We start from the raw sequence: 27682 nt of genomic DNA on the forward strand, positions 1-27682 counted from the left end.
AATCTCAGCTCAGGTACCATCTGAAAGCTTTAATGTTTGTGTCTGATTTTTAAATGTCTAGACTTCCTAATGTATGTACCTCCCTAAAAAAATGAAAAAAAAAGAAAAAGAAAAAAAATTTGTTCATAACTATATACAATTGTACAATTTTATGGCCTGATTTGCTCAGATTATCTTCTCCCCATCTTCTCAAAATGTGTATTGTCAGCCTTGAGGAAAAAAATAAAGGAGGAGAAAAATCCATCTCTCTGCATGACTTGCTGTCCCAGCTTCTCAACCATGAGAGATGTCAGCTTCAGTGGTCTGTGATAGTTTATTGAGAGGATTCAAGAAGAGCTCATTGCCTGATTAATCCAATAATTAAACATTGCAGTTATTTAGCCTTCAATTAATATTAATAGAGTGCTATCTCTAATAATGGAAATAATCTGTCTCAATCAAGTCATAATTTCACACATTGCTCTGTGGCTTTCAGTTGTGCTTTTCATTTTCCTGTCACCCTTGTAGGTAAATTTGTGTTTATTTACACATATGTGTGTGTTTGTGTGTTTATATGCCAGAACAAATCACTGAAAATGAAATTACAAAAGCCATTTCTTATGCCATGAAGGTTTTTTGTGGAATGCAGAAGGTATTTTGAAACACAAACCTACACCAGCCTTTTACCACAAAATAATAAAGTTCAGGAAGTGCTGCACCTGAATTGATACAGGAATTTGGACCTGGCAATCAAAAGAAAAGTGTGGAATTAGTGTCTCCTATTGCAACTTTCAGTTTGCAGACACAGTTAAACATTCATTGGTTTGTAAGAAGGGAGATTTTTTTTGTTCTGCCCTATGTCTGTTGGAATTATTTTTTTTTCTGTCTTCCTCATTTCAGAGAGCAAGTTCAGGAAAGGGAAATATAATCTTGATAAAATTATCCAATACTGATGAATCAGGATTTTCTTATTTAAAAAGAAAAAAATCCCAAACATTGACTTTCTATGGGGAATTTTGTTTTCTGTTTTCTATTCATCTGCAGAGACAAAGAGCTTCCTTTAACTGTTGTGGAGAATCACAGCATCTTTTAAGATAGGATTAGAAAAATATGCAGGTGGAAAAGTTATTGAGTTGTGTGATTTATGTAGGAGTTCCCAGTGCTGTTGTTTATGTGTTCTTTGAAGGAGAAGATTAGCCTGGAAAAAATGTGTGTCTGTGGATCAGTTTATCTTCTAGAGGAGCTCTGTTGTCACCTGTAAGCTTGAGATGCAGAATATCAGGAGCAGGTCTAGAAAAATTATGTAACCAGGCTAGTGAGTAATGGGCTTATGTCAGAACCCTCTCTCCCTTTTAATGAATGTATTCAACTAATTCATTTATTCAAGTTTTTGATGGGTGTTCCCTGCACATGCCTTTGTAGCACTAACTCTGAAATTAGCTCAGGAGCAGTTTGGAACTACAGAATATTCCATAGCACTGCAAAAAATGTGAAGGAGCCACCTCTCTTTCCTCCCAGGTGTGATTTCAGTTTATTTCCCAAGCTGTGGTTGTTGCATTCAGAGGATTTCCTTGTTGTGTCCCTGCTGTGCTCACATTTCAGCCATAAATGCAGATCTGTGTTACACTCATTCTCCAGCTTTGCAGTCATTCTATTTTTTAATTATTTCCCCTGCTCATATTGGAGCTCTTTATTCCATACAAAGAAGTGGAAATATCTTTTTGACAGCAGCAAAGCTGAGCAGTGTGAAGGCTTGCAGGAGTTACCAGCCCAGAGAAGCAGGAATGCAGACTGTTCTGCAGGATCATGTAAAACATTTCCTGTCAGGCACCCACAGGGCCAGTATTGTATATAATATTGTATAAAATATTGTATAAAATATTCTCCTTTAACCCACCATCAAACCCCAGGATTAGAAAGTAGGGAGCTGGAAAGGGCTCCCTGATGTAGAAAAACCCATCCCAGTCTAACACCAGCTACACAGACCCTTTCCTGAATAGACCAGTTTTATTCTGAACATCCTCTATTCCAATCCCTCAGCAAGGATAGTTCTTTTTTTCCTTTGTTATGTCCACTTGTTGATGCATACTATGAACTGAAATATTCTGACATATATATATGAAAATATATCCTTAGGAGAAAGCACTTCCTTTTCTTGTGGCACCAAAGACAAGGAGAAATGTTTTTGGAAGATCTGGATGATAAGAACAAAGCTGATGCCTGTGTAAATTTGGTACTTGTTAATAGGTAATATTTCTGATTAACACAGTCTCTATATTGTTAGAGGCCAAGTTATCTGGATAAATTACCTCAGAAATTCTGTGATTCTATGAAATTCCATGCTGTTCCTTTTGCACAGATTTTTTTGGTAGGTATTTTGAAGTCAAAGACCCAGAGACACAGAAAACTTTAGGCTTTTGATTATCAACAAGGGCTTTTGGATCTTAGAGTGACCCTCAGAACTGAAAACAAAAGTTTCTTTGCCAAAAGTGAACAAGAACATCAAAGGTCTCTGAAATGCAGGGATAATAAGGTCCAGTATGTAGAAATCCCACATTCAGCCAAAGGGAAGATGTGAAGAGAAGAATTAACTGGATCTGATTGTACAGAAATGCTTCACGTCTGCTGTGTTTTCTGTCAGGTTTAAATGGGTTTTGTCACTTTGATAAGCTTTTCCAAGGGGAAAAAAAAGTGGAGTCTATGAATAAATAGCATTAAGCCATGGCTATCAGGCTATGGCAGGTCATTTAGCAACTGAGAGACTTCTCTTTTACTTCTCCTGCTGATCATGTTTTGTCCTGAATTTAATGTATCCTCAAAGAAAGAGCAACCCACAACCAAACCCACTTTTTCTTGGCTGACTTCAAAACTATCCACAGGAGGAGAATTCATGGACCACCTACTCAGAGATGTGTTTTTGAGCACCTTCTAAGAAATTTCAGTTCCTTAGGAAAATACCAAATCTACAAGTGAAAAACCAGACTATTAAAAATTGCTCCTGGATCCTGGCAATAACAGAGTGTTAGTTGAAAACTTCTCCAAAAAAAAAAAAAAAAAAAAAAAAAAGGCAGGGAAAGGAACCAGGTGATCCATCTTTAAGTGGAGGATTGTAAAGCAGCCTGGCAGGATGGATTCTTTGGGGTAGTGGCCAACTATTTGTGCCATGCTGTTTCCATTTGAATGAAAAATCTGCTGCCTCACAGACTGATTGTCCCCTGCATTCAGTTCTGTGGCCAAAGCAGAAATGTTTGCTTGTCTCTTGGAGTTCCAGCACAAAATGGAAGATAGAACAGCATTCATAAAATAAAATTGAGTTGTTAGCCTGTATAAATACACTCAGTGCTTAGGAAGCTGCTGCAAAATGCTGAAAATGGCTGTGATTTTTCTTTGGAATGGTGGGATTTTGGCTGGGATTGGGTTATTCTTGCAGCATTGTAAGGTCATGGGTCACCAGTTCTATCACTGGTAAAATCATCAGGTAAATTTAGCCTCCTGCATGACTTTTTTTTGGGCACCTTTTGCTGAGTACAGGGAGGCTCTGCAAGCCCTATAGATGCACTATAAGAGCACAGATCAAATATTTATTGGCTGCTACACACAGCAGATTTCTAAGCTAAATACTACTCAGCCAAGCATTAATAGAGTCTGCCCTGTGCTGCCTGGGAGGTTTTCAGCCAGGTGGGGAGAGGTTCTCCTTCATTGCTCCTTGGAGCAGGCTTCCAACTCCTTGTTGTGATTTTTCTTTTCCTTAGGATTTTTAGCAAGCTTTTCACAGAATTTTTTTTTTTTCAATGCCCAAATCTTTGAGCTGTATCTTTGACTCCAGGGGAGGAGATGAAATCCTGCAGGAGTGCTGGGGAGAGGAGCAGGTAGGGAGGTTGAAGGGCAGAGCTGGTGATGGAGATTTCAGTGGGGGAGAGAAGGGATGTGGGCTTGACAGCAGCAGGAATGGAAGCAGAAAGACAAAAATAGTCAATACAGAGCCAAATACTTGGTGGCTAGATGAAACCTAATGAAACAGGGAAAGAATTCAAGGTTTTTTCAAGTTATTCCTTTTTTTCCCCAGGAAACTAGAGAGTGAGTCCAATGATTAATTGTTTCACATGCCATCAGGATGCAAATCAAATAAAAATAAGATCAACCTCTCTACAACATTATTTTTATGAAATTTTATCTTATGGCAGCTTGGACCATTAAAAATCTCCAGTTATCCATTAGGTTTCTGTGTTACTGTGATGGAAATTAGCCCAGCTCCTCAGAAATTAATGAGATTTGGGTGCTCCCATTAAGTGTGGATTTGGTCCTCTGTGTCAGATACATGTCACAAAATTCTTCTGTGGACTTCACCTCAGGCTTGTGAGGACTTCTCTGCTTATTTCTGAGCACAATAACTCAGCTTGCAGCTCTGGACAGTCACTCACTCTCCTAATTTCAATAATTGCTTAAATTGCATCCTAAAATTGTCTAATTTTAAAACTCTGACTGCTTTTTGTAAAAACTGCATATACACTTGTTTTCACTTCCATGCAATATCAGGGAGATGGTGGTTTGGATAATTTTTGGCTTTTTAGTATTTTTAAACTGCTGGTTCATCCCCTGCAGCTGCCTTGCATTTTATAGGTGCACTAAATTTGATGACCGTGAAGGGTTGTTAAACAATAGACTGTGATAAAAATAGTTCCCTTTGCTGACATTCTATGGTTTTTTTTCTAAACTAGCTCCATAAATTACATCAACAACACTACTTGCACTCGTTTATTTTTTTCTAGCATTTGAGACAGGTAAACTGAATTATCTCTATAGGATCAAGAGCAAAAAAAAAAAAAAAAAAGCACATACAAGTGATGGAGCTGGTAGTTATTCAAATTAAATACCCATTTTCTTGCAAATGTGGTTGTTTAAAGACACTGAATTTTCCATACCACTGTTCCTGGAGCATGTACCCAAGAAACTCTTACACAATATCCTTCTTACAAGGTCTTTGCAGAGCTTGACCCCTGAATACAATTAACAAATTCCTGTATGAATTTCAGGCTGAATGAATTGATGTGATGTTTGATAAGTGAACTGGAAACATTAACTGACCCTGGTGTTTCTGTCAAAATTTCCTTTCCTGACAGGGTTACAGAAACTTGTGTGAATTGTATGTGGTGTGAAACAAGACTGATATTGAAATGAAACTTTAAATGGTATCATTTAAACACAAGATAAGCATTCAATTACCTTGATCCAAGAGGTCAGAGAGGAAGCACTGTGAGAGATGCTGACAATTTCAGTGGAAGAAAAGTAAGGAGGAAATATATTCTCCTGAGTCAAGGAAGAGATTACAACAGAGAGAGGAGTATTTAGAGAGCAGGCAGTGTAAGGAAGCTGATAATAAACTGTATCATAACAGGCAAGGTCATTTGGAGAAACAACTGCCTGATTATTCAGCTAATCAGAAGAATCAGCCAGGCTCTCACCTGCCTGTTCTGCAGCTCCATACAAGGACACAGACTACCTGATAATGAAAGTACCATAATTGCATGGCTACACTCTTGTCTTCCAAGCCTCATCCTTCAGATTGGAGCTGTGAGGTCAAAAAGATGTAAAAGTTGTAAAAGAGAAAGGACAGACAAGAACTGGGTGATAAGTTTTACTTTGAGAGTTCAATGCTGGAATTCTTGAAATGTTTGTATGCTCAGTGAGGCTTCTCTGCCTAAAATGAAAAGTTGTAAAAAATCCCAGCCCCAGAAAACTATATTAGAGAATCCCCTTTTCCCCTTCTGTTTAGTTTGACTTCTGAAATGCATTTTTATGGCCATTTTTCTTTGTGTATTTTTCCCCCTTCCACCCCAGAGCACTGACCAACTAGATCTGTTAATGCTCTCTAACAGAAACCAATTAAACATTCTGATTCAAATCTCCAGATTCTATTGGAGTTACTCTTTAATATCTTCCTTCTTATCTCTGGAATTTGGAATATTCCTTTATCAGCTTATGTTTTATAAATACCTAAAGAGACATTCATTGAGCATTTCTCCTCTTTGGATGATATCAATGTTAGATGAATTACTACTCATCTTATTAATCATATTCTTAGTAGCAGTGTGCTAATTAATGATCCAACAACTCATTTGCTTCTCATAAAAGTCCTTCTATTAAAGTAGAATATGAGTAAATTATCAGGTTACATCTAATAGAAAGCCAACAACCAATAAATTAAATAAATAAAAAAGCTAAAAACCAAACTAAAATCCTGGAAAAAAGGGAAGATGTTTGAGACCTTCAGACTCTGATCATATGGTGTTCTTTTAGTTTTGTTTTCTGTTTATGTCCTTCCCTTAGAGTACTTGAGCTGTGACATCCAGACAAAATCTGCTTAATTTCAAAAGGCAGTTATGGATTTATACAATTTGATAGCTCTTCTTGAAATGCTGCCCTTTGTTCTGAGGATAAAAAAACTGTCTGAGCTTGTGTTCATAGTGTGGGAAGGGGGGGAAAGTTGACAAGATGAGCTCATAAATCAGTGATGATGAGGAGAAATCTGTCATGGGCTCAGCTGAGTTACAAATTGAAAACAGGAATTTCACAGTTGTCAAAAAGAATAATAATTATGCCAGATTTTCACTTGTGTGGCCTGGCTTGAATTTTTGTCATTCTTTTCTTAAGATGTATGCATATAAAAAATGGTTTAGCAATATATTACAATAATTTAAAAAATAAATCCACTTTATTTTCACAATTTTGTTTTCCTGCCTATGTAATACCATTCTTTATGAGTCACCCACCTTAACAGTAGTTGTTAAAATATATTTGATTCAAAATTTAAAGACAAGTTTGAGCTCTGTATTTCTTTTTCAGGAGACCATGACAATTTCCTTTGAGCTGCAATATCATCTCATTCCCATTATATTTGTGAAAAGAAAGCAGACCTCACATTATTTGTCAAGAGTGTCTTTGCTGTGCCTTGGCTTCACAGCTTTTTCTGCTCCAGTGATGAAAATTGAACATAATTCTCATATGAGCCCTCAGAGCAATGAACTGTTTCACCCTTCAGAGCAAAGAAACCAATGTTATAGAAAAAAGAGGTTAAAAAGCTATTTTTTGAAAAGTAGGTAAGTGCAGCTGAATTGGACCCTCTCTTCAATCAGCTCTCAACAGTTTGCTTGGGAAGGTGCTGGAATATTACATTTAGCAATCACTGCCTCTGTTTAAGGCTCAGAAATGCTTGACATTGACATCCTGTCATGAAGAATTAGTTCAAACATTGGATCTGGAGCAACTCAGGAGGATGTGATATGTATGTAGGTGTTTGAAAAAACATGGATATGGAAAAAAAAAAAAAAAGATAAATTATTGCAGCTGATTACATAACTCTTAGTTCCAGTGGTTTGCAAGATGAACACAAGGAGGATTAAAGCTGAAAATCCACAATGTCTTGAGTAAGAGGGTCAAGACAAACATGGACTTACTCCAGCTCAGTGAACATGAGTAGAAGTCCCTTGACCATTTTGCTTTTAGATAAAAATAATGTCCTTGTACTGGAAGAAGTAGATCTGATGCTAAAGTCAGTGAGATATTGTTGCCTTCTCTGAGAGCTGTGTAAGTACAAGATGACTTTGCAGATGTCTCCTGGTTTGGTTTTTTATGCATCTGTGAAAATTACCTGCTTTAGTCAAGACTTCCTTACAGGAGGGCATCTCTTACCAAATAAAACTTCAGCATTTTTTAAGATAAACTCAGCAGTAGGATGAAACTCACTTTGTTTAAAAGTCAGAGATTTTTAAAAACCCCACATTCTCCAGCTGTTACAGGGTCATAACACAATGACACAGAGAAAGGGAAATATTAAATAGCCTCCAAAAGTCCCAGCTACACCTGTTCTCTTTGACTCTGTCATTGCATCAACTCATTAATAACACTTAAAATCTGAGGAGATACCTGGTTTTTCCAGACTCCACCTCTGAAAAGTTAAAACATACATCATTAGTTTCTTCTGCTTAATTAGGGGAATCAGGAATTTAAGGTAATATTGCTGTAGATAATTTTTTATTGTATTCTATATATACCTTCTTCTTTTCCCAAAAGCCATCAAGCAAAAAGCCAAAAACACTATGATGAGATGGTATTTTTGAGGTGCTTCTCCAAACATTGAGCATCATCACTTTCCTTCAAAGGTGATGTGTCTTTGTCTGGTTGTTCAGACATAAAAATAGAAACAGCGTTAAAAACCAAGTCAGGATTCCTTTCTGGAGGGTTAAACAGATCATTTGTCACTGAAGTCTTGTTAGTTTGGCTGCTGGCAAGTCAGAAAGAAAAAATGTTTTAGCAGAGCCATAGAAAGATCCTGATGAAGGGGCTTTCAGTTATCTGATAAGGATGAAATCTTTTGGGATCTTTGCCACTCCTGACTGGGGATCACTGCTGGCCCTTCACCAAGGCTCTATGTTTGCTGAAGGCAAAACAACAGCAGCAGTAAAATTAAAATGGATAACTAATGTGGGACTAAAGGAAGTATTTTGTCTCTGTCCTTATAATAGAAACTTATTTTCTCCTAAAGGCTCTCTCTCTTCACTGCATCTGTATTTTTAGCACGGTGGGGACACTCTCTGCTGGTAAAATTAGTTCTAAGAGCTCCAAAAGATGCTGATAAGTATTAACTACTTGATAATATTAAATTATTGTAAATGCAATACAGGAAATTCAAGAAATTCTTAGGATTAGTCTTATCTGACTGATAGTAAGTAGCATGACTGGACCAGAAATATCAGTCAGCATGAATATACATATCCATAGATATATTTATATAGTATTTATAATCTTATATATACACACATATATGGGGAGGGAGAGAGAGGTGCTGGGGGACATTATATATGGGATTTGCCCTGCCTGTGCTAAATCAAACACTAAAGATTGAAGGCCAGGCAGTGAATTCATTAATTCAGATGGGAATAGCATTGGAATGAAGAGATGAACTGCTGCTTTTAACAGTCCTGGAGTGTCTGTGTGAAATACAAGGATGGCTTATCCAAATTACTCATGTGAACTCACAAAGAAATTGATTGGGTTCAAACTCTTGGCAGTCCTTGCTCTGATGTCTGAAAATGAAACAGTTAAAAAACAATGTTCATAAAAATATACATTTAATCCTGAATATACCAAATAAAGTTGCTAATGTCTTCTAATCAGCATTTCTGTCTGCTTCCACATGGGAATCATTTTTGGTAATAACTGTAAGGGAAAAAAGCAATAAAGCTCAGGATGTACCAGGCAGTGGTTACTGACATACATGTACAAAAAAAGTATCTCCAATCAGATAATCTTTAGCCTTAAATCATATATATATATATATGTTCCTGTTAATAATATGTCTCTAGGTTATTTCTCTGGATTCATTTACGTCATGGAAAACTTCCAGTACTCACAGATCGAGGTATTACGTCAGTCTGGATTTAGTCAGAGATTTCATTAAATCCAGGCAATTTTTGCCTGAATTGGGACTGAACAGAAACTTCCTAAAGACCAAACTTTTCCAAATGTTAACTGTGATACAGCTTTAATGCCAAAGTCACAAGTGACAACAACAAGAAGAGAATTCACATTTGAAAAAAAAAAAAACAAATTTTGGAAAGTTACATTCAAAATGCAAATGAAGACACAAAACATGTCCCAGAGAGATTACAACCCAAGCAGAAACTGGAGCAAGTGTCTGCAAACCTGATATTACAGCTAAACTTAGAAATTCTGTATATTTGGAAGGCATTATGGCTTAATACATGGTTTGAGTAAAAGTGAGCCTTGATGATGCAATGCATTTGCAGGAAATATGTGCATCAGATTAGCAAAAAGAGTAGAAAAAGACTTGTAATGGATAATAAAAATAAAAATATGAGGATGTGGCTAGATATGGAAAAATTAATGATAAATTCAGGTCTGTAGCCAAGGGCCACAGATATTGAGAAGCTCTTTCTGGACTGGTCCCATGAAGATGATTTTGCTTGTGATAATGGGGAAGGGGATAAAGCTGGAGATGAGAGAGAGAGACAAGGGAGAGGTGCTGGTACCAGGTCTGCAAATAGGATAGGATGGAACAAAAATATTCAGGCAAGAAAGGTGTGGAGAAGAAGCTGTTTGCATGGGAAGGTGGATAAGAAAGAACAACCCAAAGGAGTGAGCCCTGGGGACAGGAAAGGGAGATGGGTGTGCACACAGCTCTGTAAGGCAGAGGGGAAAGAATAACAGGGGGAATTTGTGATAAAAATCAGAATTTTGTGTGAGATACCTTTGTGTGTGTTGACAATTATGGGCTAATCCTTGGCTGGTTTATATCAGCAGATCTCCTTGGAACAACCTGGGACAGTGGAAGGTGTCCCTGCCCATGGCAGGAGTGGAAGGAAATGGATTTTGTGGTCCCTTCCAGCCCAAACCATTCAGTGATTTTGTGATATGTGAAGTCTCTCTGTTTGCTTCAGTGACCTTTGAATCAGGTCATTACAGATCTTTAGTTTTCACATCTCCCATCTGAATATTCATATTCTCATTCTTGAGATGTGCTTTGTTGTTTTTCCTTTTTTTAAAATTAAAAATGTTTAATTAAAACCTACAATGATCAGAGCAGAAAATAATATTTGGGTTGTGATTTAACCCTGTTTTACACAATGCTAAATTATCTGATTTTTTTCTGACGTATTCTGAAGTCAGCTTTGGCTTTTCATAAAAAATTAATATAGTTCCTCTCACCTCTGTGATGTCTCTCAAATGTCAGCTTACTTGGGCCACATCCAGAGGAAGCACTGCAACACTGTCAGGAGAGCTGCCATTCCCTGAGAGGGAGAAGAAAATGAAACCACATAACAAAAAAAACCCCTCAACATCCTTATAAAATAGTATTGTTTGGTAGTGTCTTGCCCAGTATATAATGATTCTGATAAGTAAATTATTTTCTGAAACAAAATTTTATTCAAATAATTTCTAAAAGTGTTTTCCAATATGGTGCATTTCCACACTGCAGGTTGTGAGAGGAAGAACTTATTATTTTATACTGAATGGCTTCTTCCCAGCTTAGGTCACTGTAAAATGTATTTCTGTGTAAGGATATTTCTGGTTAAGTGCCTGGCTGAAATAGGCATATAAATTAACAGCTCTGCTTGTGCAAGTGTATTTATATGTGATCAATTTAGATGAATGAGCTGCTTCACTCAAAGAAAAGTGGTTCCTTAGAAGAATGTGGTTTCATGTATACACAATATTGTCAGAACTGGATTTTATGAATGTAACTGAGATATTAAACAAAACACAGACTACAGTGAGAAAAAAAATATATGTTTTAAATTGCTACTAAGTGTGGATATGCAGAGCTTCAATATTTATTACTAAGAAAGCAAAACCATAGAATCACAGAATGGTTTGAGTTGGAATGACCACAAAACTCATCTCATTTCACCCCCTGCCATGGGCAGGGACACCTCCCACTGTCCCAGGACACTCCAAGCCCATTCCAACCTGACCTTGGACATTTCCAGGGATCCAGGGGCAGTCACAGCTGCTCTGGGCACCCTGTGCCAGGGCTCAGCATCCTCACAGAGAGGGATTTCCTCCTAATATGCCAAATAAATCCACCCTGTGACAATGGGAAGCCATTCCCTGTGTCCTGTCCCTCCATCCTTGTCCCCAGTCCCTCTCCAGCTCTCCTGGAGCCCCTTTAGGCCCTGGAAGGGGCTCTGAGCTCTCCCTGGAATCTTCTCCAGGTGAGCACCCCCTGTCCTCATAGCTGAGATGCTTTTCAGCCCTCTTGTCATCCTAAATATCCCACCTTGATCTTCTTCCCTTATATCTTGACCTATCAAAATACACACTTTATAAAAAGGGACAACAAATGCAGCTTGCAGTGGTTCTTTAGGAAAGGATGTCAGTGAGTTACAGTGCACCACAACCTGTTCCTGGGCCAGCCAGATATTCTGAGATATTCTATGCAGAATATCCCACCCCAGCACTGCTGAATGCTACATACAGACTACAAGAAAGATAAAGTCTGATTGAAAAGGAACATAAAAATAATGATCAAAGACTAGGAAAAAAAATGAGATCTATGAGAGGAGATTCAGTGAACTGGTGTTTTGTCTGGAGAAGTGAAAATTGCTCCCATTTTTCCTCCAGGTCCTCAACGACAAAAAATGCTCCTGCAAAGTGGAATAGAATAAACAGGTTTCATTTTGCTACTGGATGGGAAAAATAGTTCTGGAGTAACATTGCAGCAGGAAAGGTTTAGATTAGAATTAAGGACAGTGTAATAGGAGTAATGAGAATACAGCACAGAAGGATTTTGCCTGAGGATGCTGCAGAATCCTTATCAGTGGCTGCTGTTGATAATAGCCACATTTGTCAAGAATGATACAATTGATTTTTACTTTTTGCAGGCAAGTAAGCTAAATAGATTCTTAAAATGCTTTCCATTTTTTTCCCTGTCATTTTAGCTTCTGAATAACAATATTTAATACAATTGTATGCAATATTTTAGAAAATGGAAGTGTAAAGACATTGCTGAATTAAGCTGTTCCATATCCCTGTTGTCAAACCCATTTGGAATTGTTAAAATTTTAGTCCTGCTCTGAATATGAACAATCTGAGTTAGTGATGCCCATTCTTTCTTCTGGCAATCTTCGTTTTTTAAACTGAAATAATAAAAATTCTTGGAATGAAAACAACTGAGAAAAGCAGGGATCAAAAATAGTCCAATTTATAAACTAGGAGCTTAATAAAATAAACCCAGGGATTTACAGCTCTGTCCTACTCTACCTTTATGTTATATATAAAACAAGGAAACAGAATAAAGCTGACAGCATGTCCTTGTTTCAGTCTCCAATTACACTTTATTTTCAAAATCACTAAGCAATGGTCTGCCTGTGCTGTCAGTCAACAGGAATTTCCATTACCTTGAGGACCAGTAGTGTTCAGTCTCTCCAGAGTGAATTAGTGACAATGGATGGATGCACTTCCAAGGAAAAGTGTGAGTTTGTGCCCCTCTGAGTGACACCAACTTTGCTATCAGACCTTGCTGTGACTTCTCACTACAGCTGCCCATGGACCTACCTGGGGTCACTCAGGATTTCACACCTCAGCATCCCAGCACAGGGATTTCTACACACCAGCTTTATTGCCAAGGTTAGATGTTCCCTGATAATTCCCTTAATGCAATTTAATGATTTAATTACATGGCAGTTTGTGTGCTGTCAGAAACTTGTGAATAGACATGCATGGACATATATATTTCACTTAAATATTTGTGTGTGTGGAGGTTTCTTTAAATTAAGAAAATATTATCAGCTGACATAAGGGAAGAAGGTCTTTATTTTTCAAAGTAGAATGCAAAATGTTCCAGTTCCTAAAAAGTAATATAATATTGACAGTTATTTGGAAGAGTCTTAATTCATTTCAGTTGCAATAAAGGATTAAAACACAAAAATTCTGGGTAAAACAGAACTTTCTTCATCTTCTGTGCTGAACTATATTTATGATTAACAAATTCTTTCTAATATGGAATCCAAATCTCTTTTGTTGCAAATTGAGCTGAGTGCTTCTTATCTTACTCTGCATAGAAGAGAAGGCAATTGAACAGTTTCCCTTACAAAAGACTTGAAAATCTTGTGTCTTTTTCAGAGCCACTTTTGTCTGGAATAGAGTTTCTTATCCTGTGAATATCATCTGATGCAGTTCTACAGGCTGCTGACACCAGCCTAGATTGAAAGTATTCAATTAGCTCTAATTCAGCCATTTGATATGCTGGTGGCAGTACCTTATTACAAAGAGTTCTCTTTTTTTCTGACATTAGGCAAATCTCTATTTTCAAAAGACATTACTTACCTACTTGAGGAAATTTCTCTGAAGTGGGATGTGAATTTGGAGTGCAACAGTTGGCAAGCCTTGCTGGGGAAGCTTGTATTGCACAATCAGAGATAAAGAACCTTGCTGGAGGTGATTTCAGTTAGTTCAGTGGAATTTACTGCCAAAATTATGGCTGCTTCTGGAAGTAGCTGTTCAAAGTCACATTCAGCAGGCTGCTGTCCTCTGGTGGGGTGTGTCCTGAACCTTCTTGACTCTGAAATGTGAAACCACTCATTTTCTATCTATGCAAGGAAATGTTGTGTCCAGAGCCCTGGCTTCACACTCCAAGAATCCTCCAGATATCTGGGGGGAGCTGATACTCCCTTGCCAGCATAATTCTGGAAAATTTTCACTTATCTTTGAAAAATCTGAAGTCAGCCAGCTGAATACACAAATTTAGCAGGAACTTCCAGAAAAATTAAGGCTGTAACATCACTAGAGGAGTGGAAACCTTCTGGATGAACCAGACTGTGATCTGAGAATCACGTCTCTTAGTTACCATGGCAGAAGTAAAACATTTTTTTTTTCTTCTCTGATGCATTGATAGTTTCAAATCTTTAACCTCTTTCACAGAGTTCTAAGAAAATAGTCTTATCACCAGTGTTTGTGTTTTATTACCTGTGTAATAAACCAAGGCAGCCCCTGACAGTGAAAGAAGACAACAAGGTTGTTTAAGAGCACTGCCTTGATAGCTGAGAATTAGAGACTGGTGTGAGATTTAGCCAAGCACTTGATGGAATTATGTGTCTGAGAGGAAAAAAAAAAAAAAAAAAAAATCTGTCTCCAGATCTCTCCAGACGTGCTCCAGTTTAATCAGCATCAGCCATGCTGAGCTCCCATCTGTGGAGTGAGGCAAAGGGAAAAGCTCCATAACCAAAGAGGTGCTGGTTTCTCTGTGATCCTGGAGTCATTGTCAGTCTTTTAGATTCCTGTGGTAAACTCAGACTTGGAAATTAACTGAGCTCAGCTACCAACTTCTAGACCTAGGATAGGTCTAGAAATAACCCTTTGGCTGTGAAAGCCTACACAGAATGGGAAGATTGCAATTTATGCTTAATTAGCTTGGCTTCCTCCAGGGCTCCTGTGCTGAGTGGTAAAATCAACTCACCTACAGATTTTGTGTTTTTAGACTTTATTGCCACAGCAGTTCTGTACCATCCTCCATTCCATGAAAAAAAAAAAAAAACAAACCAAAAAAACCCAGCATTTGATCCATGTTTGGACTGGGAGACATCCCACTATTCACATTAGATGGGAACAGTAATGCCTATGGCACCTTCACCTCAGTGACCTTGGGTTTGTGCTCTGCCAAAAGTGTCACATCTGAAAGAGCAGGGACAGAATCAGCCCATCACTAGGAGCCACCAGTTTGTGAAAATCCATGCAAGCTTTGACACTGAGCCCTGAATTCAGGTGTAGAGAGTTGGTGCTTTATTAACCACCTCTACTGTATTTAAAACTGGTGTCTAAAACTGGGATCCTTGCCTGTGAATCCTCCTACTCCTTGGCAAAGCTACAGAGTCAAGACTGTGTATCTTGATATAGGTTTGTGGCAAATGCCAAATGTGTTCCTGCCTGATTTTGTCATGTCAGTTGCCATTCTTCCTGCAGAACTGTTGAGGAAATGAGGCAGATTTTAACTGTAAAATGCTAAAGTATTAATTCAGTTATCATGCCAGCATAGGTATCCTTGTAAAATAAGATTAACATAATTAAGAGAGTAATACTAATTAAGATCATTAAGATTATTAGAGATATAAATACATTAAGAGACTGGTATTTATTTCAAAGGAGGCATATACTTTATGATACATTTATGTTTGCTCACTTGCATTAAGATGGATTCAGTAACAGGGTGAGTTTGTACATAAACCTGCTTTACACAGCACAGGATCTATCCCATTACCCTTCCCTTGCTTCTTAATTCAGTCCTGTAGAGAACTGAGTGCTGAAAATATGATGAGGTTTTTGCTGTCTCAAATAATGTGCAAGTTTTTTTGTAAAATTTTTTCATCCATTTTGCTATTGGATTATTTTTTTAACAGCTTTCTAGTGACCTTTCTGGCTTCTGCTGTCCCTGCTCAGGAAGTGTGTGCATATATGATGATCTTGAAAGGACTTTCCAGGGATGACAGACTTGACTGTGACATGTTTTCCTGTCCCAGATTTCCTAGGAGGCATCATTTAAGAGCTGGTGGCCACTCACTAGTGGTGTCCCTCAGGGGTCTGTGCTGGGGCCAGTTCTGTTCAATATTTTTATTGATGACATGGATGAGAGTGCTGAGTGTTTCATCAGTAAATGACACTGAGCTGGGAGTGTGTGTCCATCTGTTGGAAGGGAGGAGGGCTCTGCAGAGAGACCTGGAATGGTTGGATGGATGGGCAGAATCCAATGGGATGAAGTTTAACGAGTCCAAGTGGTGAGTCCTGCATTTTGGCCACAACAACCCCTGCAGTGCTCCAGGCTGGGGACAGAGTGGCTGCACAGTCCCCAGGCAGAAAGGGACCTGGGGACAGCAGCTGGACACGAGCCAGCAGTGTGCCCTGGTGGCCAGGAGGCCAAAGCACTGGCCTGGATCAGGAATGGTGTGGCCAGCAGGAGCAGGGAGCTCCTTGCTCCCCTGCACTCTGCACTGGTGAGGCCACACCATGAGTGCTGTGTCCAGTTCTGTCCCCTCAGTTCAGGGAGGACATTGAGGACCTGGAGCACATCCAGAGGAGACAACAAGGCTGGTGAGGGGCTTGGAACACAAACCCTGTGAGGAACAGCTGAGGGAGCTGGGGATGTTCAGCCTGGAGGAGACACAGAGTGACCTTATCACTCTCTACAGCTCCCTGAAAAGTGATTGTGATCAGCTGAGGGTTGTTCTCCTTCTACAGAACCAGAGGACACAGTCTTGAGCTGTGCCAAGGGAAAATTAGGTTGGATATTAGGAAAAAAAAAAATTTATGGAAAGAGTGATAAAGTACTGGAATTGTCTGCTTGGGGAGGTGGTGGAGTCACCACCCCTGGATGTATTTAAAAAAGACTGGATGTGGCACTGGGTGCCATGGGTTAGCTGAGGTGTTTGGCCATGGGTTGGACTTGGTGATCTTGAAGGTCTCTTCCAGCCCAGTGATTCTGTGATTTTTAGCCATCTTACTATATCTCAAAGTACACAGCTGTCATTAGCTCTTTTGTAAGGGAATTAAATATTTTAGGCCTTGCAATATGCAGTTTCCTTAATTTTGTGAATGTCACAGCACTCTGGTGTGAGATAAGCAACTTAGTTCATTTTCTGGCAGTCACAGGAAGAACACAAAAGTGTTTTAGGTGAAATCCTATTGCTCTGATCAATCCAAGAGGATCAATGGGCAACTTCTGAAGCTGAACATGGAGTTTAACATTTCAGTTAATCTAAGCAAGTCTTCAATCCTGTGCTATAAATAGATGAATGTATATTGCTAAAAAAAAAAGATAGACTTACTCAAAAAAATGCATTTCTTATGAAGAAAACCAGGGGAAAAGGAAGGATTTGATACAGGAATGGTGTTTTCTAAGCAGCTTAAAAGCCTCTTCATTATTCTCCATTGTCCTCCTTGCCAATGTCACTATGAAGAGTTTTCCTCAGTATCTTTCCTTCTGGTTGCTTCAGTGCTCTCCTTTTGCTGTGCAGACTGTTCCTTTGTTGGCTCCCCAGGTTGTCCATATTTCAAATCACAAGCAGACCAATAGGCCAGGCTGAGAACTGCTGCCTCATATGTTTGGTGTCACAGCTATTTAGACACTTGCAATTTCTTTCAATTACCCAGTTTTATTGGAATCTGTTACTCTGGTCTGCTAGCCAAAACAAGGACTTCACTAAAAAAATAATAAATTGCTGGCTAATATTATTTGCATGGTAATTGCTTTGCAGTGCCTATTAAATCTATGTTTCTGGCACAGCTCTGTGGTAGCAGAAGTACAGATATTAATATACTATGACAAAAAGATTTTCTCATTTTTTGTTTTTTTAAAATTAATTATTATTTTCCCATGGGAGGGTTGGGTGGGAAATTGATCTGTTGTTACCTTCAGTGGGATTATGATGAGGATCATTGCATGGGCTGAGAGATCAGTGATATTTGCAGATGTTCAGGGGAATGTTTAATGGGACAGGGTTGGCTCTGTCAGAGTTCTTGTACCTTTATAGCCCAGCTGATGGGCACAGGAGCAGAAATCCAGCTTGAAAACACCTGCTGACATGTGCTGCTCATCAAATGCCTCTGTGCCTCCTGAGCACAGCTGATGTGCACGTGTGCCCCAAGCCCAGCAGCTTCTGGCCAGGCTGGATTTACTCTGTGCCTTCACTGTGTGCTGAGCACAGTCCCAGGCATGGTGACACATCAATGACATGGACTCCTGGCCATTCCATGCATTACAAAGGTTTCTGGATTTCCTTCTGGGGCGTGCAGGCAAGAAATAATGAGCCCCAGGTAACTCCCAGTGCAGGATGGATAAAGCAATGGTTACCTTGTGGTTTGATATCAGTTCAATTTGTCCCTCCAGAGTGGTGGTTGTATTTAGGATCTGTTATCTGGGAGAGTCTTGAGAAACTAGCTGCATTTTTTAGGTCTGCTCACAAGCTGTAGTTGGTTTAGTGAGCCTTTGGTAATGTTTGGGATTGTGAAAAAGAATTTTACAGCGACAGTTTTTAATCTTACCATGGAATCACAGAATGGTTTATATTGGAAGGGACCTTAAAGTCCATCTCATTCCAACCCTCTCTGTGAGCAGGGACACCTTCCACTGTCCCAGGTGGCTCCAAGCCCTGTCCAGCCTGGCCTTGGACACTTCCAGGGATCCAGGAGCAGCCACAGCTTCTCTGGGCACCCTGTGCCAGGGCTCAGCACCCTTACAGGGAGGGGATTTCCTCCTAATACACCAAATAAATCCACCCTGTGACAATGGGAAGCCATTCCCTGTGTCCTGTCCCTCCATCCCTTGTCCCCAGTCCTTCTCCAGCTCTCCTGGAGCCCCTTTAGGCTCTGGCAGGTCTCTGAAATCTCCCTGGAGCTTCTCCTCTCCAGGTGAGCACCCCCAGCTCTCCCAGCCTGGCTCCAGCCCTTGGAGCATCTCTGGACTCCTCTGGACTCTCTCCAGCAGCTCCAAGTCCTGACATTGGCAATCCCTGGGCCAGAGGCAGCTCTGCAGGTGGGATCTCACCTGAGCAGGGCAGAGGGGCAGAATCCCCTCCCTGCTGCCCACTCTGGGGGATCAGCCCATGGGGGTTTTGGGTCAGGCAGGTGCAGCTCTCGCCCTCCATCCCCCTCACATCCTTCTCCCCAGGGCTGCTCTCCCTCCATTCTCCACTCAGCCTTGTGCTTGTGCCTGGGATTGTTTCATTTTGGGGCAGGACCCTGCACTTGGCTTTGCTGACTGTTCCCTTCCAGATGTTCCCACAGGTGCCTTTCTCAGCCCATGGATCCCTGTTATGAGATGTCCTGCTTTAGACATTCCTAAGATGCTTCCTACCAAAGCTCTTTTGTCTATACTGATCATTTCACACCACTATTTTTATCTACCATGATTTATAAATGTTACTGGAAAGACACAATCACGTATTTTCTATATATTTTTTTTTTTAAGTGCTCACAGGAGTCACTGCAATTTGTAGCTAGTTTAATTACTTATTAGGCATATATAACTGCCAATCAATAATTTAGATACTTTTGGCTCACAAGCTCTTGAAAGGAGCTTGGTTTACGAAGAGTGAACAAATATACCATTCCATCTGTTAGCCAAACCACCTGGCACAAAATCATCTGAGGACTAATTATGTAGTTGGCAAGAATTTAAAAAAAAAAGTGATTTCTAGAGTTTTCATCCCAATTGATGCTTTACTTCATAGTGATGGCAATCTGACTAATGCAGCAGGGACCAGTTCTTTCTTAGATTTTTTTTTTTTTTCACACCACTGAATAAAATAACTTGTGTTCACCTTGCAAAAAATGCCTTCCATGACAAATACAGGAGCCAAGAGACAGGTGTGAAATAATCCTGAGCCTGATCACAGGAAGGGAATGGGAGCTGGCCTGTTCCTGCAAGCACTTGAAAAGAGTTGCATCATTGTCCTTTTAATCTCTGTAGGAAGAGATTTGGGACAATTTGGGAAATGATTTTTCCTTCTTGGTGGCATTGCAGATGTTTTTTCTGAGCTCAGGACTTTACAAGATTGCTACATCTGAAATATTTTTTCCTTTTCTTTCAATGACAAAAATTTCTGCTTTAATTCTCTGGAAGCAGAGAATACACAAAGAAGAAACTTAACAGATAATATCTGCCATGTACAGAAACTTTCATTTTTTAACTCCTAGAAGGGGAAAGCAAACTCATCCAAGCTTAGCTATAGGTTAGATAAAACTCTTGAAGTAGGAGCAAATAGGAACACTATTTAAAAAGAAAAATAAATTGCTCCAACTATTGCAAACAATCCTGATGTGTCCAGGTGAATATAATTTGTGTTGAAAAGCTGCAGCTGGGGCAGGGCTGGTTTAGTGCTGAGTGGTTTCTCAGGCTCACCAGGGGACTGGAGCAGGTGGTTAGCAGAACATTTAGGCTTTGGTTTTCCTGGTTTTTCAGTAAAAGAAGGGAGAATTTCAAAGAGAACCCAGACCTTGCTTGGAGATTTTACTCTTTGCTGATTTTCAGAGCATACTGTCACTTCTGACACGTTCTTGTCACTTTGAATGCTACAGAAAGGTAAAAAATTTTGGTTGAAAATGCAAATAATTGAAGTTGTTCAGAGGGGTTTTATTTGAGAATATGAAAAGCCTTCTCAGAAGAGTTTGCTTTTTTAAAGATATTTTAAGATTTTCTTCCTTGTGATAAATCATTGGCATGCCAGGTTTCAATCTATGGGGAGAAAGCATCCATGGTTTTAATTCTTAGAGTGGTTAAAGTAATTCAGGTATTGTTCAGTTTAATTAAATAGCTTCTAAGATTTCATTTTATAGAAAGGAAAAGTGATCTGTCATTGAAATTATGGTTGAATGTTTTCTGGTTTTTTTTGTTTTGTTTTGTTTTTTTGAGTTTCTTTTAAATCGTGGCAGATATTTGGTAAAGACTTTGAGATAACTTTAATACTAAAAAACTGCTTCTGGTATTCCATAAAATGTATTATCTAGAATGAAAAAAATGATATTGTAATTAATAAGTGACAAATTAGTCTGGAACCTGTCACTTGATTTATTCCAGTAATGAGATACAAGGAAAATCACAGGTTACACTTGGCTGCCATTCTGAAGAATCCCCTTTTTTTTTTTTTTATGTTTAGAAACACATGATCCTATAAAGAATTAGGGATTGCCTTTTGTCAGCTGTAAAGAGAAATACAGGAAATTAAAAAAAAAAAAATTGACAGAGTAAGACGGAAAAGTTGCATGAGTGAAAATAATAATTTCTTGTATAAAACTAAGTTTATTATTGCATAACCCAATGGATAAAAAATCCCCACCCAGTGTGAGATGCTCAGCCAGATACTCCAAATCTGTCACTCACAATCCTTTCTGTAAGGATGAGAAATATGCACAGGATTCTCTGTAACTATTGATGGAAACACAGATGTCATGGGTGAATCACCTGGATTTCTGTCCTTGTGCAGCAGAGATTCAGTTTGTTTTAGGATTCCCTGGAAACTTTTCCTGATGCTTGTGTCCATCCCCACAGTGCTTGAGTGCCTTTTGTTATTTTTTTAAATTGTCTGTGCAGTTCCTTACATTCTCATTTTTGAATTTCTCTTGACAAAGGGCATAATATGAATAAAAGAGTTGTCTGGGATGGCAGCAGTAAGGGATGGAATGTCAAACTTTCCCTGATTGCAGCCACTAATTAATTAATTTGGTAATAGAAGAGTAAATTACTTATATCATTATATACAAATCTTTTGATTAATCTGTTGTCTGACTATTTTTAACAAACTCACATTATTAAGACACATTGAATATGGGTTTGTTCTTTAAATTTAAGATGCAAGAAGTCAAAATGTGCCTTGTGATTTTATTTTTCAGTTTCACTTGAACAAGTTAATTATTCAAATTAAATTAAGAGTGCTCTGAACTCCATCTGAGCCACCATAGGGATACAACAAGGCACCATCTTAGATAATCAACAGGTAATTTCAGAATAATTTATAGAAGGGCAGCAGCCCTGCTTTAATTATTAAAACACATACAAGAGTGCAGAGTGTCTTACAAGCCTTAATTAAAAATACATTCTCAGGCAATTTCTTAACAAATCACTTGTAGAAAGGGTTAATATTTCTCCCTATCAATACATAAATTTACCTGCTGCACCTTAAAAATCACTGGTGAGGGTGGCATTTGAAACAGAGATTGAGAAAATTGAAGTGATGGAAAGATTTTTACCAGAGGCAAATTTAACTCCTTGTGACTTCTCATCTGCCCTACAAGCACAGCCTGGTACACTGGAATTAATTATTGCTGGAGAATGCAGTAGATGCAGCTGAAGGATGTTCACTTCTGCTCCAGGTGCCTTCTGTTCTCTTTTTTTTGGGTAGAATGTGCAAGTTTTACAAAACACTCCGTTCTGACAAAGTGTTTGGTGTTACCTCAAGCAGAAACAGGGCTGAGCTCCTCTCAGTGCACCCAGCTCAGCATCTCCTCTCCACAAAGTGTTCTAGGGTAGGTTGTTAAAGAACAGCAGCAGAAAATGGTCTGTTATATTGGATTATTCAGAAAAAAAAAAGTAATAAAAAGTAATAAAATTGGGGATTCTTCCCCAAGTTTTAGTGCATGTCCTACAGAAGACAGAGGAAGGAGTAGGTGACTAAGAATAATCTGTGTGCGTTCAGAATGTGGAGATGTGAAGAGTTCACCCAGCCTCAGTTTCCCCAGGTTGGAAAGGAAACATAGAAATTCAGTGACTGCTACATGAGTAAGAAATTTAAAAAAAAAAAAAAAAAAATCTACTGCATGATATGCCTGTCACAGATGCTGCTCCTAAAGAAGAATCCTTTTTAATCTAAAAAGTTTTAGGGATGTATGTACTAAATTAGTTCCATGTTCCCATTTCTGTACAACTGTTCCTTGTTTTTAATGCCTATTTTTTGCATCGGTGATGTCTTGTACAGTGAGTTCCAAATTTTTTTTTTTTTTTTTTTTTTTTTAATTTTATGATTGTTCCTGATGCCAGGGTGTGCGTGGCCCCTGTCACACTCTGTATCCTCTTCTTGCAGGCAGGTAGGAGGAAAAAAAAATAAATCCATCTGCACAACAGCTTGTGCACTGAGTAATGACAAGAAACAACACAGGAGTGCGGTTTAATGAGGAAGAGCAAACAACAATGTACAGTGAAGCAACATAAAACGGAACGGGGGATAAACCCGAGGGGTGTGTGCTGGTTTCAAAGCTGCTGCCCAGTGCTCCGGGTGGTTTCTGCAGCAGCTGCTGGGGACTGGCCACTAGAGGGGGGGTGGATCCACGTTTTGCTCCCTGCTGCACTTGTAGGTCAGGATTCTTCACCTCCCTCCTCGCAAACTTTCCCAAATCATTCATCCTTTCACCTGGCAGGAGTTTATCCTTATCTGGCACTTAGATCCTTTTCTAACTTAGCCTTAACAGAATTTTCTAGCTGAAGCCATAGGAGTGATTTATATCGCACCATTTAATTTCTTGAGAGCTGTTCCATTTGAGATGTTATTCCACTTTTCTTTTCTCGTCTTTTTTTTCCCCTCTCTGCACGCTGGGCAAAGGTTTTAATGCAATACCCTGCAAGACAGTCATCCAATTGTTGCCTATAACTTACATCACCCAGGCATGGATGAACAGTTTCCTTTATATCTTGTCTTTTGCTTTGTATTTGACAATTCAGATTTTCATCCATCAAAGCTTATATAAGCTTCAGCCTTTGGAAGTCCCTTTGCACATCCACATGATTTTCATTATTTTGCACAATATAAATAATCTGTCATTTGAAAAATGCCATCTATTTTCTGATCATAGCTGAGATGATTCAGCAGTCCCTGCCCTGGGACCACACTGTGCTCCATTTTTTCCCCTGTATGAATAAAAGACTGCTGCACTTTTGAGTTCCTACCTAGTTTCCTATGACAATGGAGCTTGTCTTATTTATGGGAAACTGAATATCTTGTCAAAAGCTCTTCAAAAGTCCAAATATGATCTGTTGTTTAAAATTCCCTAGTGCTTTATACAGTCCTTCATTTCCCAATTGCTAGTACCAACAAACAATAGATCTGACACAGATTTTAGTTTGTTTGTTTCAAGTTTGATTTTCCAGGACTTACTCACCAACTCCTCATTAAGAGTTTTCATTAATAGCCATAGTTTGACTCCTGTGCTAATGAAAACTGACAGATTGAGGCTGGAGTATCCTACATGGTGGGAAAAGAGAACCACAGGGGGGAAAAAACAGTTTTCAACTCTTCTTATTAAGTAAAGTAACTTCAGCGTAACTTCATAAAACTACTTAAGGAACTTTTTGGGAAGTTCTTCATTCTGCAGCTAGAATAACCTAATGCAATTCCAAAAGTTGCTAGTATCAGGGAAATAGACATACAAAGCAATATAAGAAGGTTTCAGTCTAGAAGTGCTACCCATCAAGAAAACAACTTTTGCTTTAGCATATTCCCCATGGAGCAAAAGCACAATCTGCATGGGTTCAGTTCTGTGCATGACAGCAATAAAAAAGCAAAGATTTTTTTTAAAAATTACCAAAAAGCCAATCATGACAGAGAAATAAGCCCAGGGTTCAGCTCCCTGGGACTTTGTGGAATTCTGTTTCCCACTGCAGATTCAGGTTTTTATGGGCTCATTTGGTCATCAAAAATCAGACAGAGCTTTGTTATCCCCTGGTGAGGATCAGCTGTTTTGGTCATCATCTAAATATCTTTCTGATTTATCTGTTATGGGCACTGTCCCCTTTACTATTCGCCCTTCTATTTTTTAGCAGTGATTTCCTCTATCCCATGTAACCCCTTTATTTTTTTCAGCTGGTGCTCTGTGCCCTCCACCTTCCTCAAGCACTGTCCCAGTGCAGTGATTTTGTTTTGTGGGTTTCCCCAGAGGGAGAATGTCAGCTGCATTCCTCTGCTTGTTCTCTGTCTCCATGATTTTTTCATCTTTCAGGCCACAGGATGCACATCCAATTTATTAGACTACAGCAATTGCATAATAAATTAATGGCACCCAGTTGTTATTTGGGAATTTGATCTGACAGGAGCAGCAGGTTCTGGGCTGTTTGGAAAGGGAGTTATGGTGCAGGGGGAAGGTTTGTGAAGAAGGTTTGTGCTGGTGAAGAAACACAAAATGTCCAATATGGAGTGACATTTCCATGGAATTAAGGTAAACATTTGACATCCAGTGGTCTCTTTAGCATGAGGATTGCAAACCTTTGAGCAGCAGGCACAAATTCCTGTTTGCTGCAGAAAAAAAATTGTATTGGGAAATGATGTGGATCAGACAAGTAAATTTTCTGTCAAGAGAAGCTTTAATAGGGAGCCAATGAAAAAAAAAAAAAGGGGGGGGGGTGGGGAAAAAAAATCCCTACATGGTTTATCTCATTATTATTATTATTAACATTCTTTAATATTTACCAGGCTCTCTAAGCAAGCCAGGCTGTCAGGGAGGCACTGGACCACAGAGACAGATCCAGGTTTACTCCTGGGAGCTCACTTTACCTCTCATCCTGCAAAGAGGGTTGATAGCAGGTGTGTTTCAAAGGGCTGACAGTTGTGAAAAGACTAAAAACCTCAGGAATTCAAAAGCTGTGGACTGTTCTTGCAGCTTATTTTGGGATTTTTCAGGGCTCTCCTCTTCCTCCTCCCCCTCTTGTTTTTTTGATTCACCCTGCCTGTGAGGCTCTGGGAATGAGAAATGTGAGAATGGGTAAGAGGGGTTAAAAATTAGAGGAAAATACATATTTTGAAAGGTGTTCAGAAACCTGTTTTCAGTTAGAGTCCCCCAGCTCTCAGAGGATATTTGCTCATACCTGACTATAACCACTAGGGTACAGAGGTGTGCTGCTACAGGAAGATCTGCTCTACATGTGCTGCATTTTTTCATTGGATCAGCCTTTAAATCATAATGTGATATGTCCATGCATAATTTTTTAAAATCTCAGATTTTACCAAAAATGCAACTTTGAACCCTCTCTCTGGTGTCATGCTCTGCTTTGCTGAGTTGGTAATAAATGAGTAACTGGGCTTAGTGTTTAATCACACCAGTCAGAGAAATCTGCTGTGCTAAAAGTGATAACTCAGTGATGAAGTAGATTGTTCTACTTACCTATTGCCTTTGAAATCTCAGATTTAGTCTTTGTTAGCTCAGAAATTGAAGGGAATTGGTCATGTTCCCATAGCACCCGTGCTGAAAGACATCTTCCTGGCAGTAGTTAGTGTATGGCGAGGATGTGAAGAACATGAGAGAAGGGAAATTATTTAAAATAAAAGTGCCTTAGCAGAATAGTAGGTGCTGTTTGCCATTACAGATGCACATGGTATTAATCCTTTAGTCACTGCCACCTATCTCTGATTTATATCAGCCATGTGCATATTTGTGTTTTTAGGAAGAGGAGAGATGGAGGAAAAGGTAAAAAGCTGATGTTTATTTTCAACTGAATTTCTTCTCTTGTGATGCAAATCTGGGACTGGGAGCTCAAACTCCTTTCAGTGCAGCCTCTTCCCTTTGACTGTCTCCCCCAGCTATCACCCCAGCAAAGGCCACTAAGAACAGTAATTGCTTTAAAGCCTCAAGGGTTGTGCCTGGATGCCAACAAGTGACGTGATCTTTATTAAAAAAAAAACACACCAAAAAAACAAAAACCTAACAAACCCACAAAACCAAACAAAATAACCCAAAAAACCAATTGCCCTGTTCTCAAGGAAACACAGATTTCATTGCAAATATGTTCACTTTGGAGCAGACAGGGTGCAATAAAATTACAGTGCTCTGCAGCATTCATCTCAGCTCTTCACAGCCACCCACCCAATTACAAGCTGTGTCTTGCCAGCAGAAGACTGTTGCTTGGTTTCTGTATTATTTTTATAGCTTTGCTTTCCTCCCCATAACTTTAGAGGTAGGCTGTGCTTACTCCTTTCCTTTCACCAGGTTTTTCTTCTGCTGTTTAAAAAAAAAAAATATTGGCTGGTATGGATAGTCTTTCGCATGGTTCTAAATGTGATTTGTTTTTTAATGTAGAATATGCTCTGAATAGTTGTTTCTAATACCTTAATAGCTCTGGTTTATATCAGTAATTACATGAAAGGTTAATCTTTAAATCACCAGCATTTCCTAAATTCCTAATCAACTTCATGCTTGCAAAGGAACCCGTATAAATGCTCAATTTGTTAGTATTAGACTGGGTTGAGCAGGTCAAGGGAAAGTATAACCTTGGTGCCTAATGGTAAATTGAACACAGCAAAAAAATATCTCAGATCTGTTTGTCATTAGAGCTGTGAATGTGAAAGCTGACAGGGAGTGTAGATATAATTAGCAGGAAAATCCACAGTAGCTCAAGATCACCCATCCCTCTAGATGAGGGTTTCATTAAGAAAAAAAAAAAAAAAAAAAGGTAGAAAAGTCCTATTTCCTAGCAAGTCTATGGTGAGCTGGCAGAGTGGTGGATGAGAGGCACATTGTGGTGCCAGGGGCAGGGATGTGGCAGAGGAAATGACAGGGCTGCAGGCACGTGTGTCTGGCTGCAGCTCCCTCCCTGCCCTGCTGGGGAAGGCAGGGGCACAGGGAGATGCTGCCCATCTCCCTTAAATCCTGTCCTTGCCACAGCCCCAGCGTGGGAGGGGAAGGCACTCAGCAATCTCACTTCCCATGTGTGCACAGTGCC

At 39.2% G+C, this 27682-nt stretch overlaps 1 protein-coding gene and 1 long non-coding RNA gene across 4 annotated transcripts in view; both read left to right on the top strand.

The window, feature by feature from the left end:
- CTNNA2 (catenin alpha 2) overlaps window positions 1–27682 on the top strand; it is a gene marked incomplete at its 5' end in the record, with an annotated part of 444577 nt that overhangs the window by 263341 nt on the left and 153554 nt on the right. The gene's annotated exons all lie outside the window — the stretch shown is intronic.
- Window positions 20242–23202, top strand: LOC306802771. Its single transcript, XR_013774467.1, has 3 exons — window positions 20242–20566; window positions 21874–21977; window positions 23065–23202. It is a non-coding gene; the product is annotated as an uncharacterized lncRNA (long non-coding RNA).

This window comes from Erithacus rubecula (assembly GCF_903797595.1).
Source record: "Erithacus rubecula genome assembly, chromosome: 5".
NCBI classification, from domain to species: domain Eukaryota; kingdom Metazoa; phylum Chordata; class Aves; order Passeriformes; family Muscicapidae; genus Erithacus; species Erithacus rubecula.